Genomic DNA, 20299 nt, shown 5'->3' on the forward strand with positions numbered 1-20299 from the left:
GACCTCATTTTCTCTGCGCGTTAAGACAGAGCAGAGGCGCGAGGGGCCCACACAGGCGGGCTGTGTAGTCGGCTTGTGCTCCATGGGCAGCGGCACCAAAGATCGGTCCTTGATAGCCCTCAGACGAGGACAGGACCTGTTTAGGGTTATGAGAAAACTTCTCAGAGTGTTCAGAGTCCCCTCTACCCCTCTGCCCACCACACACAACATGCCCCCACCATTCACACCTTGCTCTCGGGGAAGAACTGGTCAACGTCAGTGAACTCATATTGAGACATTATTATAGGTGATGACGTTCACACTTCCCACCAGGGCTCACCCTTGCAGTTGAGCATTCTTGGGCTTGGATAGATGTATAAAGGTGGGTACTCACAGTGACAGCATCATGGGGTCCCGAGAAATAGTCTCACTCCCCTGAAAATCCTCAAGCTCTGCCTGCCCATCCCTCACCCGCCCCAAACCCCCTCAGCCGCTGAGCCTTTGACTATCTCCACTGGCCCGCCTTTTCCAGAATGTCACGTGGTCGGGCTGAGACCACGCGTGGCCTTCTCGGGCCAGCTTCTTCCCCTCAGCCGTGCACATTCACATTTCGTCCGTGTCTTCCGTGGCCTGATAGCGCATTTCTCCATATCACTGAGCAATAGCAGCATCACTGAATGATAACAGCCCACTGTCCTGGAGGACCGGCTTCTCCATCCATTTGCCTGTGAAAGGGCATCTTGGTTGCTTCTGCGTCTGGACGACTCTGTGTAAACCTGCTTTATGTCAGCCTCTGTGTACAGCTTTTCCCACACTGTCGCTTCTGTCTTGAATCCAGTTTCATTTCACGTGGCTTGTGAGCGTCCTCGGGTTCTGAAGGGAGCTCCTCTCTGGCCCCTTGCCGGAAGGACCTGGTGGGGCGCCCTCTGTTCCCGTAACTTCCCAGTGTCCTCTGCAGTCAGATGCTCTCTGTGTGAACGCCCACGTCTACCCCTGGTCCTATGTGTCCCCGCCAGGCGACGGCTCCGTCCTACATCTGGTTTCCCTGTGACATGTTCTCACGTCTTGCCGACTAAACCCTGCTCTGCCCTGCTATTGAGAGCATGCCCATAAAACTCGCCTCTTACCTGAGTGACGTCAATGGAGGAAAACGTGTGGCACCTTCATACAACGGAATATCACTCAGCTACGAGAAAGAATGAAACGATGCCATTTGCAGCAACATGGATGGACCCAGAGCGCGTCGGATTGAGTGAAGTCAGCCCGAGAAAGACAAACGCCGTAAGACATCGCTTCTACTCAGACTGTACTACTCAGACTGTAAAAAGAAATGACACAAATGAACTTATTTACAAAACAGAGACAGACTCGCAGATTTAGGGAATGAATTTACGGTCATCAGCGGGTGGGGCTGGGGGAGGGAGTGTTTGGGAACTGGGGGTTGGCATGTGCTCATTGCTGCTGCCACTTAGGGTCCCAGTCGTGTCCAACTCTGCGACCCTGTGGACTGTAGCCCGCCGGGCTCCCCTGCCCACGGAATTCTCCAGGCGAGAAAACTAGAGGGATTTGCCACACCTTCCTCCAGGGGGTCTTTCCAACCCAGGGATTGAACCCGGGTCTCCTGCATTGCAGGCAGATTCTTTCCCGCTGAGCCACCAGGGAAGCCCCTAGGTACTCACTACTGTGTGTAAAAGAGACAACCGACAAGGGCCTGCTGCGCACACAAGGAGCTCTGCTCAGTGTCACGGAGCAACCTAGACAGGAAGGGAATTTGAAAAAGCATAAGGTGCGTGTGTATCTATAACTGAATCACACGCCTGGAACTATCACAGCATTGTAAGCCAACCATACTCAGGTAGCAAATAAAGCTTCTTTTTTTTTTTTTTTTAAAGTTGCCTCTTATTCTGCTCATAGCGGGCATGGACAGGGAGGCCACTGTGAACCCTGACCCGCCAGGAAATGCAGGGAGCCTGCTCCCCAGCTCCGGGCCTCCTGGCTGTCCCAGGAGCTCACTCTCTCTGGGGAGAAGCCCGCTGGATGAGATGCTGGCTCTCATGCCCTGGCAGGCCGGGCCGCACCTTCAGGCGCCAGGCCGCACCTTCAGGCACCGAGCCTTGAGGCCGAATCTCTCATCCCACCCAAGTAAGCTTTCTTGCTGTGGCTCTTTGGGGGGAGCGTAGCAGGCACTGTGGTGCGCCTGGCCACTCACACTCGGAGCCTGTTTCCGCAAGTGGCTGGCTCAGAACCTCCTCATCTCTGCCCCGAGCGCCTGCTGCATGCTGAACAGGGTGTCCCAGCCATGCTGTTCCCAACACCCCCAGCCCGCATCTCCATGGGACTTTGCAAGGGGGTCCCTGCAGAGCCCAGCCTGCTCTGGGCCTCTCTAGGCAAGCTTCTCTTTACGTGCTCTGCTGACAGGGAGCTCACTCCTGTCCCAGGCTGACAGTGGCCCACTAGCCCCTGACCCTGGATCTCCTTCTGGGACGGCCTCGCCTCCCCTTCAAATCAGGTGGGGGCCTCCCTCATGGTGGTGCCTTGAGGGACTGCACACGTTTCCACTCGGATCGTCCCCACTTTCAACCGAACTCCACAAAGAGGCCCCAGGAGGACCCCAGGGCTGGGAGGGGGCACCCCACTTCCTGGCCCAGAATCTAATCCGGCAGCAGGCAAGAGGGGGTGCAGGTGACCCCTGCTGGCTTGGAGGGATGCCCGCCCAGCATCCCTGCCCCCTCACCACCACGGAGCCCCGCTTACACTCACATGTCCTCTGGGGGGCCAGGCAGCCCACATGGAGTAACTGAGCCCCACCGTGGTGGGGGGCCGTGTGCAAGAGCCCCACTCCTTGGGCACCCCATCTCCCTGGCCCGGGGGTCAGAGGCCAGGGGTCTCCCTTGAGGGTTTTCTCAAGGATGCGGGCAGCCCACCCAGCCAGGCTTCTGGCTCCACCCAGCCCATGCCCTGGGGACCCCAGCCCAGCCCTCACGTTTGGGGAAAACCAGCCACTTCCTGTTTGTGTACACAGGCCGCTTGCTTCCCGCGAGCGGCGGAGGGTCGGCGCGCCAGGGAGCTGGGCGTCCCAGTCCTCACGGGCCCGCTGCTCCAAGGAGAAACTTAATCACTTTGTTTTCTTGGTTTAAGTTTTGCTTTTTAATAAAAAAAAAAAAAAAAAATGACCCTGCTCAGCTCTGGCCCCAGGCCCTGTGACGTTCCCTGCACAACAGGCGTCACTTTTAAACGCTTGGCCGGCAGGCAGCTCAGGGCCAGGGCTCTGAGGGCGGGCGGTGGAGCCCAGGACTGGCTCCACGCTGGGAAGGCTGGGGGGCAAGGCCGGGGGTGGCCAACCTCCCCATGCTGCGCCCCCGGTCAGCAGGGCCCTGCAAGGCTCGGACCCTCCCCAGGCTTCGGCCCTCAAATGGTAGGTGGGCTGGGCAGGGAGAGGCCTGGGGACCGGCCTACCGAGATGGCACAGCAGGGGTGCCAGGCGCAGGGGCCACCCCAGAACCCTCTCAGCCCCCCTAACAGAGCTCACAGCACGCCCTGTTCCCAGCATTGAGCTCACCCCACGGAGGAGAGAGCTGAGCCGTCTCTGGACAGGGGCAGACGGGGGAAGTGACCTTGGCGGCTGACGGGGGCCGCAGTGGGCTTGGGCTGGGGAGCGAGGGCTGGCCTGCCGGCAGGAAGGGCCACAGAGGGAGACGGGGCTGCGGGGGCGGGCGGGAGAGCGGAGGTGTTCGAGATGCTTTTCCGGAAGGAAGGAAGGAAGGAGCCGCAGGCGCAGAGCCCTGGCTGTGTGGCGTGGGGACTCCAGTCATCAGGAGAGCTGGCTGCAGCGCCCACCGCGCACCTCACCCACTCTGCCTCACCTGGTGAGGACCCCACACAGGCCTCCTTCCCTCCCGAAGCTGGACATTCACTAGGCGGTGAGACCAGAAGGGCCCCACACGCATGCAGCTCGCAGTGTGATGGGGTGCTGGAGAGGCAATCCTGAGAGACCGGAGAGCCGCCGCCCGGGGCCAGCAAGGAGATGCAGCGTCGCCCTGGGCAACCAGGACCTGTCAGGGCAGAGGGGAGGGCAGGGGCCGAGCCCTGACACAGGGTGTGGAGAGTGAAGGGGTTCCAGGAGCGTCGAGGTGGGCGGGCCTTCTCCATGAGTGTCGGGGTCTTCATCTCAGGAGCAGAGCACGGGTGCAGGAGGGGGGCCTGGAGCATCTGAGAAATGGCAGAACAAGTGGGCCTGCATCTTCTGAAGGCTTGGGTCTGCGCGTGTGGGCGAGGGTGAGGGGGTTACAGAGAGCATTCTAGTGCCCAACCCACAGGCAACTTCCAGAGGTTTAGGAGCTGCAGCAGGGGTGGAGGCGTGCAGCCAGAGAGGGCAGCTGGAGAGAACGGGGACGGGAGGTCACGGCTGAGAGGCTGGGCCTGAAGCACCCATGCACTGGCCTGCGCGTCCACCCCCGTCCACCCCCACCCACCCCCCCATCCACCCACCCCCTCATCCATCCATCCATGCGTCCATCCATCCATCCATCCATCCAACCATTCATCCATCCATCCACCCACCCACCCATCCACCCACCCACCCCCTCATCCATCCATCCATTCGTCCATCCATCCATTCATCCATCCATCCATCCATCCATCCAATTATCCATTCGTCCATCCATCCATTCATCCATCCACCCATTCATCCATCCATCCATCCATCCAATTATCCATTTGTCCATCCATCCATCCATCCATCCATCCATCCATCCATCTGTCCATCCGTCCATCCATCCACCCACCCACCCACCCATCCACCCACCCATCCACCCATCCACCCATCCACCCACCCACCCATCCATCCACCCACCCACCCACCCATCCACCCACCCACCCATCCACCCACCCACCCATCCACCCACCCACCCCTCCACCCACCCACCCCTCCATCCACCCACCCACCCATCCACCCACCCACCCATCCACCCACCCCCCATCCATCCACCCACCCACCCAGCCACCCATCCATCCATCCATCCACCCACCCCCCATCCATCTATCCATCATCCATCCGTCCATCTATCTGTCCTTTCACCACCAAATGCCCAATGGGCCTCTGGGATAAGCCTGAGCAGCGGCACGGGCATTAGGAGCGAAGCCCCTAGTGGGAGCAATGTGGTTCCTCAGCGGGGGGGGTGGTAAAGGAGGGGGTCCTGAGGCCACCTGGGTAGGGAGGGGGGCTTGGAGAATTGGCCTGGGAAGCTCTGAGAAGGATGCAGCTTCTTCTCGAGGCGGGCTAGTGGAGGGTCTGATCTCAGTATCAGAGTATGCTGATATCAACGGCCCGAAGGGGCCAAAGCCAGGCACGGGGGGTGTGGCGAAGGAGGCTGAGGAGATCAGTCTCAAGGGGCTGGAGGTGGGGCTGAGGGCGTTTGCCGGGGGCTGGAGGCATCCAGGAAGGAGGCATCCCAGGTCCTTCTGGAGCCCCTGCAGGGATAGGATTGCCCTGATGGAGTGAAGGAGGGGCCAGGATGCAGCAGGATCTGAGAGGCCCAGGCGGGGCGTGGGGCTGGACCCTGGGTGTCGCTGAAAGAGGCCTGGAGGTAGACAGTGCTGCTGGGTGGGCCCTGGGCAGGTGGCCTGGGGAAGGGGCTGCTTCCTGCCTGCTGTTCTAGCCCCATCCCACCCACCCGGGCATGGCACCCCCTTTGGGCCAGCCTGGAGGTGTTTGCAGGAACTCTTAGTGTCTCCCCCTTTGATGGCCCCACGTCCTGGCCGCCTCACCAGCGAGGGCTGGCCCCAGGCCCCAGACTCCTGGCCGGCAGGGCTGGCCCGTGCCCTGCCCAGAGCAGAGGCGGGTGGAGAGCGGGTGCGGAAAGAGGGGACCCGAGGAGGCAGCCCTTGGGCTGGACCTCGGGAGTGAGGCTCCAGGGTGTGCTTCGGCCCCCGGGGTAAATCGGCTCAGCTATTTTCTGCATTAAGAAATGGGCCGGGGGGCGGGGGGCAGTGGGACGTGCTGTGTGTTTCCACCGCAGGCGCAGAGCAATTCGGTCATTCGTTTTCATTCCAGTATCTGGAAAACAGCTGATTCTGGAAACCTAAGACTTCCCTGGGCAAGGAGCAACGAGGAGGAGGGCGCCCCTCAGGCCAGGGTGGGAGCTCAGGCCCAGGGAGGCCTGGTCCCTACTTGGACGGGGGCTGCGGCTGGGCCTGTAGGGGAGAGCCCCCACACCCCCCGAGCCCGTCCCACCCACGAAGCCCAGCCAGGTTTCTATAGCACCGGTGAGCCTGACACCCAGGGTTCTGGAAACTTGGTGGGTTAATCTGGGCGCTAATCCTAGCAACAGGCTGGGCCTGTAGCCGCTTGTCGCCTGGGGCCGCTGAGCCAGGCCCGAGACCCTCCTGTAAGGGGCCTGGCCACACTGAGCCCGGCTCTCTGGGTCTCAGCACTGGGTGGAGCCACCCCAGAACTGAGGCCTGCCTGGGCACCCTTCCTGGGCACCCTCTGGGCTGCTGAGGGTCCCCGAGGATGCCCTTACCTTGAGCTTGCCAGAGTCCGAGGAGATTAGCAGGTGCTAGACACCGTGCGGCTCCCCGCGGCGAGCAGGAGGAACCCGGGGGCCACTGGGCAGGCTCTGGGACCGTGGCCCTGGGTCTGCCCGGTCACTAAAGACTCAAGGAGGGACAGCTCTGGAAGCCTCGACCAGGGAGCCTGCTGCATGTGTGTGTGTGTGTGTGTGTGTGTGTGTCTTGTGTGTGTTGTGTGTGCATGTGTGTATGTGTGTATGTGTGTATGTGTGTGTCTTGTGTGTCGTGTGTGTGTGGATGTGTGTTGTGTGTGCACGTGTGTGTTGTGTGTGTGGTGTGTGTGTGCATGTGTGTGCGTCTGTGCGTGTGTGTCGTGTGTGTGTTGTGTGTGGGTGTGTTGTGTGTGTGCATGTGTGTGGTGTGTGTGTGTGTTGTGTGTCGTGTGTGCGTGTGTGTTGTGTGTGTTGTGTGTGTGCGTGTGTGCATGTGTGTGTCTTGTGTGTGTGTGTGTGTGTGTGTGTGTGTGTGTGTGCATGTGTGTGTCTTGTGTGTTTTGTGTTTTGTGTGTGTTGTGTGTGTTGTGTGTGTCCTGTGTCGTGTGTGTTGTGTGTGTTGTGTGTGTGTGTGTGTGCATGTGTGTGTCTTGTGTGTGTTGTGTGTGTTGTGTGTGTTGTGTGTGTGCGTGTGTGCATGTGTGTGTCTTGTGTGTTTTGTGTTTTGTGTGTGTGGTGTGTGTGTGTTTTGTGTGTGTGGTGTGTGTGTGCATGTGTGTGCATCTGTGCGTGTGTCTTGTGTGTTGTGTGTGTGTGGTGGGTATGTGCGTGTGTGTGGTGTGTGTGCATCAGTGTGGGAGGGGCTGCTCCTCTGTGTCTCTGCCTGTCTGCCTCGCGGTCCGGTGGTGCATGTCTGTCCATCATCCATCCCTCCATCCCTCCATCCACCATCCATCCATCATCCACCGTTCTCCACCCGCCACCCGTCCTCTCACTCACTGATTCGATAACAGCCCAGAAGTGTCGTCCGCACCTGTGGCTGGCTGTGTTGCCCAGGCAGCAGCAGGGCTGAAAGGGTCGCCCCTGTGTGACCCCCGCCTTGGGGCTGGAGTCCTGGACGCCTCACTCTGTCCTCCTGGACCCTCTCAGACCAGCCAGCCTGGTTCACAGCTGGACCTCACTCTGCCGGAGGCTTGGCCTCTGCCTGGATGGGGATGAGATCCTGAGTCCTGGATCCCACGGGGCAGGGCCCTCTTTCCTGGGGGTTGCAGGCACAGGCTCCCAGAGACACAGAGGTGGGGCGGCCCCACCAGCCTCAGCGCAGGTCCAGGAGATTCTCGGCTGAGTGATGGATCCTAGGAGCCACCGTCGGACGAGGTGGATGAGGGGCTGACGTGGTTTTCCCCTCCCCACCTTCCGCCCTCTTCTGGCCTCTGGGTCAGGCCTGGACTCTACCCCATGGCCAGTCTCCTCTCCTGCCAGCTGGTGGTCCCTGGGAGGGAGGCAGAGTCCAGACTGGCCGTTCTGGGGGAGAGGTGGGGAACCGGGGGAGGGTCAGAAATAGGAAGGGGACGGAGGAGAGAGAAGGGGGCTGTTGCCTTCAGATGAGTGACCTGAAGGAAACGGACAGGGAGAAGGGACCAAGGAGAGCTCTGGGCAGTGTGCGGGAGGCAGCCCCAAGTCCTCCCCAGGCCCTGCAGAGAGGCCGGTCTCTCCTGAAGCCTGAAGGCAGCCAGGGCGGCTGGAGCCAGGCCAGCAGCCGTACCCAGAGGAGCAGCACCTTTTCCACTGCCGGGCCCGTTTTCTGCTCTCCAGCCCCCCACCCCCAGCTCCCTGGCATCCAGACCCAAGAGCCCCGGCACCCCATCAGAGGTGGAGGCGGCCTGGGTGGAGCAGGGCGGTGGAGGGCAAGGATCAGGCCAGGCCCATTGTTTAGAAACGAAGGAACTGACTTCAGCCCCGGGAGCGGGGCCTCCCACCCCACCCGGGCTTCCTGCTCCCCAGGCGCCCAGAGTGGACTTTGTCCACCTTATTTGGGGATTGAGAAGCCGCACAGCGTGCGCGTCCCTGCAGTCCACAGCCTCAGGGTGGAGGGTACCTCTCCAGTCACTCTCTGTGACTCAGACTTACAGCCTTTTGGAGAGAGAAAGTGCTAATCAGGTATCCATTTGATCCTCCATTCAACTGTCCATCTACCCTTCCAGGTATCCACCAACCCCTCATCCACCCACCTAGCTATTCATATGTCCACAGTTATCCTCCCTTCTACGCTCACCCCTCCAACCACGCAGCTACCCCTCCATCCACCATCCACCGTCCACCGTCCACCGTCCACCGTCCACCGTCCACCATCCACCCATCCACCCCTCCATTCACCATCCACCATCCACCGTCCACCGTCCACCGTCCACCATCTACCATCCACCCATCCACCCATCCACCATCCACCCATCCACCCATCCACCCATCTACCATCCACCATCCACCATCCACCATCCACCCATCCACCATCCACCCATCCAACCCTCCATTCACCATCCTCCGTCCACCGTCCACCATCCACCATCCACCCATCCACCCACCCAACCCTCCATTCACCATCCACCATCCACCCATCCACCATCCACCATCCACCATCCACCATCCACCATCCACCATCCACCATCCACCATCCACCCATCCAACCCTCCATTCACCATCCACCATCCACCATCCACCCATCCACCCACCCAACCCTCCATTCACCATCCACCATCCACCCATCCACCATCCACCATCCACCATCCACCATCCACCCATCCAACCCTCCATTCACCATCCTCCGTCCACCGTCCACCATCCACCATCCACCCATCCACCCACCCAACCCTCCATTCACCATCCACCATCCACCCATCCACCATCCACCATCCACCATCCACCATCCACCATCCACCCATCCAACCCTCCATTCACCATCCTCCGTCCACCGTCCACCATCCACCATCCACCCATCCACCCACCCAACCCTCCATTCACCATCCACCATCCACCCATCCACCATCCACCATCCACCATCCACCATCCACCATCCACCCATCCACCATCCACCATCCACCATCCACCCATCCAACCCTCCATTCACCATCCACCATCCACCATCCACTATCCACCCATCCACCCATCCAACCCTCCATTCACCATCCACCATCTACCGTCCACCATCCACCATCCACCATCCACCCATCCACCCATCCAACCCTCCATTCACCATCCACCATCCACCATCCACCCATCCACCCATCCACCCATCCAACCCTCCATTCACCATCCACTGTCCACCGTCCACCATCCACCGTCCACCATCCACCATCCACCCATCCACCCATACATCCATACATCCATTGATCCCTCTATCCACCCACCAGCCACTATTGATCCGCCATCCAGCCAACCACCACCTACCCATCCAGCCAGCTGTCCATCTACCCACTCCTGTTCTATATCCTTATCCATTCTCCCATCCATCCATCCATCCACCGCCCACCCATCCAATTTGTAACCCAACAATTTTGTAGCATCTTGGTTTGATCATTAGAAGCTCATTGCCAAGAAAACAGTTTGAATAAATTCCCTGGCCAAGAAGCAAAACGCTGCCTCACTTTGTCCCTTTCATCCGTGGCTTGTAGAATTTGAACTACCGTGAGTCATCCCTGGGACCAGGGCTGTGCCGTCAAGACTTTCCATTTTCCATGATGCAGATGACAGAAACATACGTGGGGCACCAACATGGCCACGACCCCAGTGGGGCAGGGTCTTTCCTGCGTGACCTTGAACAAGCACCTCATTCCTCTGGGCTTGGCTGACTCTCTGTTACACTGAGTCGCCGAGACTTCTGTGAGGGTCAGTGGGGAGCAAGAATCTTCCCGATTCAGCAATTTCAGTGTCCCCAGCAGAGGCTGGGATGGTGAAACCAAGGCAGTCCACGGAGACGGCTGACACAGGGGCCTGTTCCTGGGATTCCAGGCTCTAGCAGATGGTGCCCCAGCCCCTGGGCCTATCAGATGCATTAAGGGGAGAAACAGAGCTTTGGACCGTAGGTAGGGGGCCATAAGTCCACTTTAAGTCTCTTTTCCCAGCAGAAGCGCTCACGGGCCCTATCTTCACTCTCAAGAATCCTGGTTGTTTAATCATATGGTCATTAACTGGGCATGCTGCTGCTGCTGCTGCTAAGTCACTTCAGTCGTGTCCAACTCTGTGTGACCCCATAGATGGCAGCCCACCAGGCTCCCCCGTCCTCGGGATTCTCCAGGCAAGAACACTGGAGTGGGTTGCCATTTCCTTCGCCAATGCATGAGAGTGAAAAGTGAAAGTGAAGTCGCTCAGTCGTGTCCGACTCCTATCGACCCCACGGACTGCAGCCCATCAGGCTCCTCCGTCCATGGGACTTGCCAGGCAAGAGTACTGAAGTGGGGTGCCATTATATGACCAATTAATTACATGCTCCCTGTCCTGAGTGCTCAGCTCATTTGAGTAGGGTTTTGAAGGATGAACAGGAGTTCTCCATGTGGAGGCTGGAAGGACATTCCAGGCAGAAAGAACAGAGGTGAAAGGGAGGCCCTGGCTGGCATTTTGGGTTTGTAGAGAGTCTGATGTGTCTAGAGCTGGCATGCAGCTTATGCCCAGGCCGGAACTGGTTGTACTGGTGACTGGAGAGGGAGGGAGTGGTCAGTGGAGCCCGAGGGTCTCCCAGGTCAAAAGGTTGAATGTGACTGGGAGCCCATGGGTGCCAGGGTGTGGGCCAAGATCGGGTTCCTGGAGGAGTGGGTGGGAGGGCTGGCTGGTCAGAGCAGCTGGCTCTGTTAGGTGGGGAGGAGTGAGGAGTGGGCCCCCTAAAGTGGCTGTGAGAGGGAAGCTTCCCAGAGGGAAGGCGGTGAACCCAGGGCCTCTGCTCTGAGCTCCACACATCCCTTGCTGGACGTTTGGCCCTAGAAGGCTCCCCTCTGGTGTGCAGCGGATTTGGAAGTCTCCCCGAGTCTGCTGGCTGGGGTACCCTCTGCGCTCAGTCTGGCCTGAGTCCACCTCTCAGGCCCCAAATCCCAGCAGCCTCCCCGACCCTCCAGCTCACCCTGCTATCTGCAGCCCCGAAGCCCTGCCTTGTGCTCCTGCCCTCTTGGAGCAGAGCTCTGAAAGCCCCTGGTCACTGGCCTCTGACCCCTGACTCTCAGGCCCCATTCAGTGACCACAGGCCATCCAAGGGGACCCGTGACTCTCAGGCCCCATTCAGTGACCACAGGCTGTTCAAGGGGATCCCTGACCTCTGTTCTGAGGCTCCCTGGCCCTCATCCTGGATTCGGGCCTCAGCAGAGTGCATGGGGCTGGCAGACCCCACGGGAGCAGGTGGGGCCTGGTTGAGGTTCCGGGCTGGAGCCGGCTGGGAGATGGGCTGGTGGCGCCTGCCTCCCAGGCAGGGCGGGCTTCCTGTCTTCCACTTGCCCCGGGAAGTGACCCCCGCTGCCCCCAGCAGCCAGTGACGTCAGCGTCTGGGGTGACCAGGCCCGGGGCTGGCACCTGCCCACGCTTTGCCCTCTAAGGTGTCTGGACTGTGTTGTGTGGGAACCAGGTCCCCCGGACTTGAGGAGTGCAGCCCTCATGCAGCTTCTGGCTGGTGCCCGTGGACCCACTGCTCCGTGCCAGGCCTGAGCTGTTGTCGGTCAGGGATATACGGAGCCCCACACGCAGGAGGGGCCCACCAAACGTGTGTGTGAGTAAATGAACACTGGCCCAGCTGAGCAAGTCCTCCCTTGAGAGGAGTGGGGCCTTCCAGGGGCCAGAGGGCAGGCTGGGGCTCCAGTCTCCCTGCAGAGGGCAGGCTGGTGGCGGGCCAGGGTGCCAGAGCCCAGGGAATTCGCGCAGAGATGGGGAGGGCAGGGGTCTGCCCCACCCCCACCCTGGGAGCCTCAGGAGTCTTCAGGGGTGGCCAGTGCTGTGGGACGTCTTATGGCATGGGCACCCTGACCAGGGGCCCCCATCACCCTTCCCACATCATCTATTCCCCTCCCCCATCATCCTCCCCCATCCCCCATCCCCCTCCCCCCAGCCTCCCATCACCCCCACTGGTCCCTGTGCTCCCGCAGGGGCTGAGTGGCAGCAGACATACCAGCTGGCATGGTCCCCGAGTGGCTCCTTGGTCCTGGCCTCGGGCGGACGGTCGCGTGGGGCCAGGCCCGGCCTTCCCCTCGGGGCTGCGTGCGGACTGTGGCCGGCAGGTGAGTGGGCAGAGAAGCATGCCAGGGTGCACCCAGCTCAGCAGCCTGGCATCCAGAGCCACTCCCCTCAAGGGCTCCCTGCGCCAACCGGCAGGGCAGCCCACAGACGCTTATTACACTCTTGCGATGAAAACGCAGCTTCAGGAACCATGACTGGAGGCCCGAGGCCTGGGGAGGCCACGGCCCCACCTCGAGGGGCCAGGGTCCTGATGCATCCGAGGGGCGCGATTCACGGGCAGGCCCTGGGTACGGAACGGCACCCAGGCCAGTTGGGGGTGGGTCTTTCAGGGCGTTTGGGCCAGGCTCAGCCGAACTGCTTCCCAGGGTGCAGGGCTCAGGTCAAGAGCTGTGCTGGCCTGGCTCGCTGGGCGCTGACCCTGCCAGGGCAGGATGAGGACAGCATGGACCCAGCGTTTTGCTGCCCTGGCTCCAGGGCCGGGGACTCCGGGCGCCAGGGGGACTTGCCGGCTCAGGGCGGGAGGCAGGAGGCCCGGCTGCCTGCGGGACGTGGACGCCCGGCCTCGAGGGTCCACTTGGCCTGTGGGGCCGTCCCCACACCAGCGCCATCCAGGCAGGAGGCCCCGCTGGCCCGAGAGGAGGCTCTCTTGGCCCCTGCCTCAGAGATACTCAGCCGGAGAGGCAGAGTGGACGAGGGCCTGAGGCACATGGGGCAGGCCAAGGAGACTGCAGCTGGGGGTCCAGAAGCTACACCCCCAACCTGGGAAGGGCACTCCCTGGAGGCCCCACTGGCGGGGCGCCCACTGTACAGTGGGGAGTGGGAGGCCTGAAGGAGGCAGCCGTGAGGATGCGCCAGCCCCCCCACCCCCTGACCTCCCCGCCCTCCCCAGCCCTCCCCAGCCCTCCCCACCCCCCCAGCCTCCCACCCTCCCCAACCCTCCCCAGCCCTCCCCACCCCCAGCCCACCCCACCCTCCCCACCCCCAGGCCCCCCAGCCTCCCCACCCCCCCAGTCCCCCCAGCCTCCCCACCCTCCCCAGCCCTCCCCAGCCCCCAGCCCACCCCACCCCCCCAGCCTCCCCAGACCCCCCACCTCCCAGCCCCCCAGCCCCCCCAGCCTCCCCGCCCTCCCCAGCCCTGCTGCTGCGCTGGGCAGCTGCACCCTTGGGGCCTGGCCCCCAGAGGGGAACGGTTCCAGACCCGCTGTCTCCTGTCCTTGGTGCCTCACCCTGATCCCCGGGTGCCCTGTCCCCCCACGTCCCCCTCACGCTCCCCTCCACCACGGCTGAGGGCCTCTTAACCGCCACCTGACAGTAAGCACGGGATTCCCCATTTCGAGTCTATCAGGAGCTTTAAGGACCATCGCAGGGGCCTCTCTGCTTCCTTCCCACTGACAGCCAGCTAGAAAGCCCCGGCTACGGCCCAGCTGGTGTCAGGCAGACCCCCGTGGAGGAGAGACCCCTGGGCTCCACGGCACTTCTGGGGCTCTGTGCCCTTGCTTCTGTGGGGGGTGCGCCAGCCTTTCCTTGGGCAGAGTCTCTCTCGGCTCCTCGGACCTGCCTGCCCGAGAAGGCACTTGGATCCCAGAGACACTGACTGGTCCCTAGCCCTGGGCGCCAGTTTCCCTTGGCTGCCTTTTGCCCTGTGTCCACCCTGATGCCTCCACCCAGGGACAGGCCCAGTGCAAGGCCCACCCTGCCCCTGGCACCGAAAGTCCTGCAGACTCCGAATGACTGCCCACCCCCACGCCCCAGCACCGCATGCCGTTGCGGCTGGCCCTCTGTCAAGCATCTTGCGTGCTAGCTCACGGCCTCCCCAGCGCAAACCTTGCAGAGGGTGCTGGGGGCGTCCTCACTTCACAGACAGGGAAACTGAGGCTGGGAGCCTGCTTTCTGACCCCACTGGCAGAGGCTGTGGGCAAGAACAGCGGGTGCACGTGTCCCCCTGCGGGAGGCGCGTTGAAGCTGAGCCATGGGGGAGGGGGTGCTGCCTCTGAAAGGAACAGGGAAGGGGCTTCTGAGGCAGGGATGCCCTGTATCTTGAGGACCCGGGGAGGGGCACGTGTGGCCAGAGCCTTGGGCGGGTAGGTGCCAAGAGGAGGCTCGGAGGAGGATCTGACATCGCCCTGGTGCAGCTGGGGGCCTGAATGCACGTGGCCGCCCTGTGGAAAGCTGACTTGGGGTGGGCGGGCATCTACGTGAGGGTCAGAGCTGGCTCCAAGAGCAAGAGGATCGTCCCGACATCTGGGGAGCTCAGAGCGGGAAGATGGGTGGCCATGAGCCCTGATGCAGAGCTTGGCATGGGCAGAGGGTGGGCCGTGAGCCCTGACACAGAGCTCGGCACAGGCAGAGCCAGCCAGGGGCTGGCATGGCTGGAGGGTGGCAGCGGGCGGAGCAGAGGTGAGGCTGGGCGGGGAGGGAGTCCTGGGCGGGGAAGGGGAGGACCCTGGGGCGCTCCCTGGAGAGGCCCCCTTTGACCCACACACGAGGGCCCTGGTGAGTCCGTGTGTGGCCCCGCTGTGGCTTGCCGGGCACACGCCTCCTCTTCTCCTTGGACACGGCTCTGCAAGGACCCAGATGCTCTGTGGGCCCCTCAGGCCCGCCTGAACCACGTCTGGGCGGCTGGAGGCAGCAGGCAGGGCCATGGCTGGGATCCAGGGTCTGGAAGGTCCCCAGACGCTGTGGTCACTTTCTGGGCTGTCCGGACGCCCGGGCAGACCCAGCTGCGGGGCCAAGGAGAGCAGGAAGCCACGGGGCCACGGAGAAGAAAGGGGTGTCTGGCAGGGGCGCGTGCCAAGGGTGCCGCTGGGTGGTGGCCCAGGGCCAGACGCGGGTGATGGCTCCGGCCTGCCGCCCCGCCTTGCTGCTTCCGCTGCCTCACAGGGCCGGGCTCCGCTTGGCCGAGTTACAGCGGGTACAGCCGCCTGCCCTGTACGGTCCAGCCCGGCGCATCTCGTCACCTGCGCCGGGCAGTGTGCTGGTTTGCCTACAGCATCAAACACAAACCAGCCCCGCCTTCCTGGAGCCGCCAGTCCCGTCCTGGTGGCTGCCCAAGGGAGACGGGATCAGTCACCTGTGTGGGGTTGGGGGGATGCAGGAGGGTGGCGTGAGGCTCCAGAGAGAGGGACCCCTGGCTCTTGAAGCTGAGATGGGTGGGGCCTGAGACGGGGCAGGTGTCACCCCTCATCGAGGGAGGCCCCACCCCTGGCTGCTGTGATGGAGAATGCAGGGGTGCGTGTCTCTGCGGAAAGCGGATGCCTCTGCTTGACTCTGGGTCCAGGGGACAGAGTTCTCCGGGGGTCCCGGGGCCAGATGATCACATTTCCCGGCCTGGCCTGGAAGCCTCTGCCGCATGGCTCTTCACTCCACAGCTGTCCGGGCGGGCCTGCAGTGGGTGGGTGGGGTGACCAGCTGGAGGGCCGTGCCTGTCCACCTGAAGCTCCACCCGGGGTTCCCGCAGCGACAGGGCAAAGCCCAGGACCCCCTGGACTGTGGAGGGGTCCAAGCAGGCCTCGGGGTGCCCACTTGCCCCTCAGCTCTCCGGCGTCCGCAGCACTGGCCGGCCGCTTTGTGGAGGGGTGTACTATTCCTGTCCTGGGGGCTCCCAGATCAAAGAGAAGGGGCTGAGACCAGGGGAAGTGACGCCCTGCCGTGCGGGGATGCGCAGATGCTCAGGATGCTCAGGACCCACCCCAGGACCACGAGCCTGGGGCGGTGCAGTGCCCTGGGGGATGGGATGCGAGTGTTGCCAGAAGCCGGTCCAAGGGCAGTCCTGACTGTCTGCACAGTCACCCCAGAGCCCCGGGCAGCTGGGGGTGGAGTTGGAGGGGTGTGCCCAGCTCGCTTCCCCAGAAAGATGGCGCCTCAGACCTGGAGGGGTGGTGGGGAGCCTGGTGGGGGTCAAAGGGTGGAAGGGCAGGGCCGGGCAGGCAGGAGGCTGAGGGGCTCCAGCCGGGGGGATTTGACGGGCAGGCTGACGCTCCGAGCCTCCGTTTCTCCTCTACGCAGCGGGTAGTCCCTCACCTGTCTTCTCGGGGCTACTGTGAGCTGCGTGGACTCTCGGGTCCGGGGAGCCTTGGCTTCCCACGGAGGCAGCCAGGAGCGAGGGCAGGAGCCTCACCAGGGAAGGGCGTTTTGAAGGCTGGAATGGCACGCACGCAGGCGCCAGGCTGTGGACAGAGGCATGGAGGGTCCAGTAGGTCAGGGCGGCCGAGAAGCCAGGGGCCACGGCCCTACCCTGAGCCCCAAGCAGACCTGCCTGGGGGGAGGGAAGCCCTCCACGGGATGGAGGAGCAGCTGGTGCCAGCTGTGGAGGGGGCAGCCCAGCCACCAAGGCCAAAGCCGTGTGCTCTGAACCCCCTGCGCAGCAGCCTCCGGGGGTAAAATGTGGCCCCTCTGCCCTTGGTCTGCTGCACTGGGCTCAGGTGCCCGCGGGCAGACTCGGGTCAGCACACCTGCCCCCACTCCCGGGCCGGGGCCCAGCAGTCCACTGCAGGAGCGCAGCCAGCCTCTGTCTGCCTGGCCTGGACGAATGTCGGGGTGCTGTGGACCCCCTGGAGGCCCGCTGGCCGGGCAGGCAGGAGAACCTTCAGCAGGCTGGCCTGTGAGGGCAGCGGGCACCCCGAGTTCCCGCCCCAGGCACATGCCCGAGGCCGTGGGTCAGCGGCCCCCACAGTGGGGCCTTAATGAGGAAACAGGGTCTGGAGCTGTGTAACGGTGACAGCCCTCGCGGGGCGTGGCGGGGGCGTGGCGTGGCGTGGCGGGGGCGTGGCCTGGCATGGCGGGGGCGTGGCCTGGCGGGGGCGTGGCATGGCGGGGCGTGGCGGGGGCGTGGCGTGGCGTGGCGGGGGCGTGGTGTGGCGTGGCGTGGCGGGGGCGTGGCCTGGCGGGGGCGTGGCCTGGCGGGGCGGTGCGGGGGCGGGGCGTGGCGTGGCCTGGCGGGGGCGTGGCATGGCGGGGGCGTGGCATGGCGGGGGCGTGGCGGGCCGGGGCCGGGTGGCGCGCTGCCCTGTCCTCGCACCCTGCCCCCTGACCCCCAGCTCACGGCATGTGACCGCAGTTTCCCCGGGCCGGCCTGAGGGTGACCGGCCTGGACTCAATTTATCCCAAGTGCGCGTGTGTGTTTTTGTACTTCGTCACTGAATCCCGTGCGTAGTGAATTAGTTTCCTGATGTAGTAAACATTTCGGAAGGCCAAGATCCTCTCCCTCCTGTCCCCGTGCCAGCGAAATTCCCCGAGCCCCGCCCTCCCTTGCCGAGCGGGCTTGCTCCTCATCCAGGAGGCGTGAGCCCTGGTTCCGAGACCCTCCTGTCGGCCCCCAGAGTTCCCCGGGGGCCCCAAACCTCCGTTCCAGTCCTGCTCCCTCTGGGGGAGCGTTGCCAGCCTAGGGTTCAGGGGGTTCCCAGGCACCCCCCCTCCCGGGGCAGGAGTGGTCAGAGCTGCCTCTCAGGCCTGCAGAACAGTGGTGATCAGGGCTTCCGGTGAAGGAAGGTCCGAGTTTGAACCAGTTTCTTAAAGCTGGTCTCCACAGCCAAGGAGCAGGAAGAGGCCCTAGGCTGGAGGCCATCTTACCAGCTCCTGAAGGCCAAAGCGGCCCATGGCAGGCTGGAGCAGGCTTAGCAGGAGCTGGGGTGTCCTCGGGGTGCGGCTCGCAGGCTCTAAGGCGGATGCTGTGGCCAGCCCCGGGTCCTCCCAGCTCCCCCCACCCAACACTGTGTTCAGGCTGCCAGAGTCCCAGGGACCTCTGAGAAGGGGACCCCCTTGGTCTGATGGTAGAGTCTTGCTGGGGAAGGATTGCTAAGGCCCCAGGATGCCCACCCTGCCCTGGAGGGGCCCCAGGCCCCCAGCTCTGAGGACCGCTGTGGGACGCGGACCTGGGCCCCAAGTCACATGGCTGCCTGCGCTGACCGGCAGCTCCTGGCATTCCGGTCCCGCTGGGTTCTCCACAGGGCCTGGGGGCCTGGGGAGGTGATGGGGAAACTGAGGCAGAGAGCGGGCAAACCTCTGCTAGCAGAGACCGTAGGGGGGGCTGGGCACAGCAAACTGACCCACACACAGACCTATTTCTACTTTGCAGCCTGGACGGGGGAAAGGGCTACCCCGTAGCAGTGTGTGTGTGCGTGTGCGTGTGTGTGCGTGTGTGCATGCATGCCTGTGTGTGTGTGCCCTTACGCCTGTTTTCACGTGCGTGAATGTGTGTGTGAACGCATCTGCACATGTGTTTGCACACACAGGCATGGGAGTGTTTCCATCGTTCTGTGTGTGGGTGCCTGCATGCTTGTGTGTGGGTTTGCACACGTGTTTGTCAATGTGTGTGCTTGTGTGTACACACGCGTGTGTGCACATGTGTGTGCGCGTGTGCGTGTTTGTGCCCCCGGCCCGGATCTGTCTGCACTGGTGTTTTCTTGCACATGTTTGGCATACTTGGCTGCTGAGTTGGGGGGCAGCGGTTTGGGGGGAGGCCGGGCGGTGGGGGAGGGGCTGTTGATGCCAGTCGTCCACCCGGGCTACACATTCTTGTGGTTCTGTCTTCAACTTGGTAAAAATTTGGGAAATTTCTAAATAAAACAAAACAAAGGAAAAACATTTTCAAAAGGATTTCAAAATCGGTGCTGCCACTTCTCCCAGTAACCAGACCCGTGGGGCCTGGGAGACGACCCTGAGCGGGGAGCACGGAGAGGGAGAATCTTCTGGCAGTCAAAGAGCCAGGCGTGTCGTGAAGGGGTGAGTGCCCCGTCAGGGGGAGTATGCGAGCCGTCCTGAGATCCCCACCTTCCCTGTGACAGGAGGTCAGAGTGTCAGGCTTGGGGGCGGATCTGAAACCTTCCCGTATGCCTGCGGGGCAGGGGGTCTTGGACCCCAGCTCTCTGAGGCCAGTGGGGGCCCTGCGGGAGCTTGGATGTCACTCAGGGCAGCTGAGACCACAGCTGCAGATGGGAGAGAGGCGGCCTGTTGGTGGATGGACATGCTCTCAGCGAGGGTGGTGGCTAGTTTTGGGGAGTCTTCTGACTGGGGAGGTGCAGGGGGCCGCTAGGCTGAGTCATGGGGTGTGGACGGGGGCCCAGCTGATGACAGCCCCCGCCTCCCTCTTGGTGGACAGCAGCCAGGGGCTAAGGTCGCTGGTGAGGGGCTGGTGGCAGCCCCGCCCCTCCCCTGGCAGGGGCTCCACAAACCTGCGAGCAGGCTGCAAGCCCTCAGCTGGTGGGGGGTGCCAGAGGGCAGGGCCCTGTCAATGGGAAGTAGGGGACCCCGGGGCTGACAGTGAGGATCAGTCTGGCTGGGGAGCAAACGCAGAGTTCAGGGGCTACATGGGGAGCCTGGGGGCAGTGAGAAGGCAGGACCTCGCGAGGTCCAGGGTGGTCTGGGGGGCTTAGCGACTGTCGTCGGGCCCAGACAAGGGATTCCCACAGGACTGGGATGCTTGGGCTGCTGGAGGAACAGAAAGGTTGAGGGGCGCTGGGCCTCCCAGGGTGACAAGGCACCCACTCTGGGGCACAGTGGAATGAAAGCCCCTTGGGCCTCTCTGCTCAGCATCGTGCTCCGGTCAGGCCCCCCAGGCTCAGGTGGGACTGGTGCTGTGGCCTCCCTGTTTGTGGGGTCGGCATGCACGATCA

This window comes from Ovis aries, chromosome 21 (assembly GCF_016772045.2).
Source record: "Ovis aries strain OAR_USU_Benz2616 breed Rambouillet chromosome 21, ARS-UI_Ramb_v3.0, whole genome shotgun sequence".
In the NCBI taxonomy this organism is placed as follows: domain Eukaryota; kingdom Metazoa; phylum Chordata; class Mammalia; order Artiodactyla; family Bovidae; genus Ovis; species Ovis aries.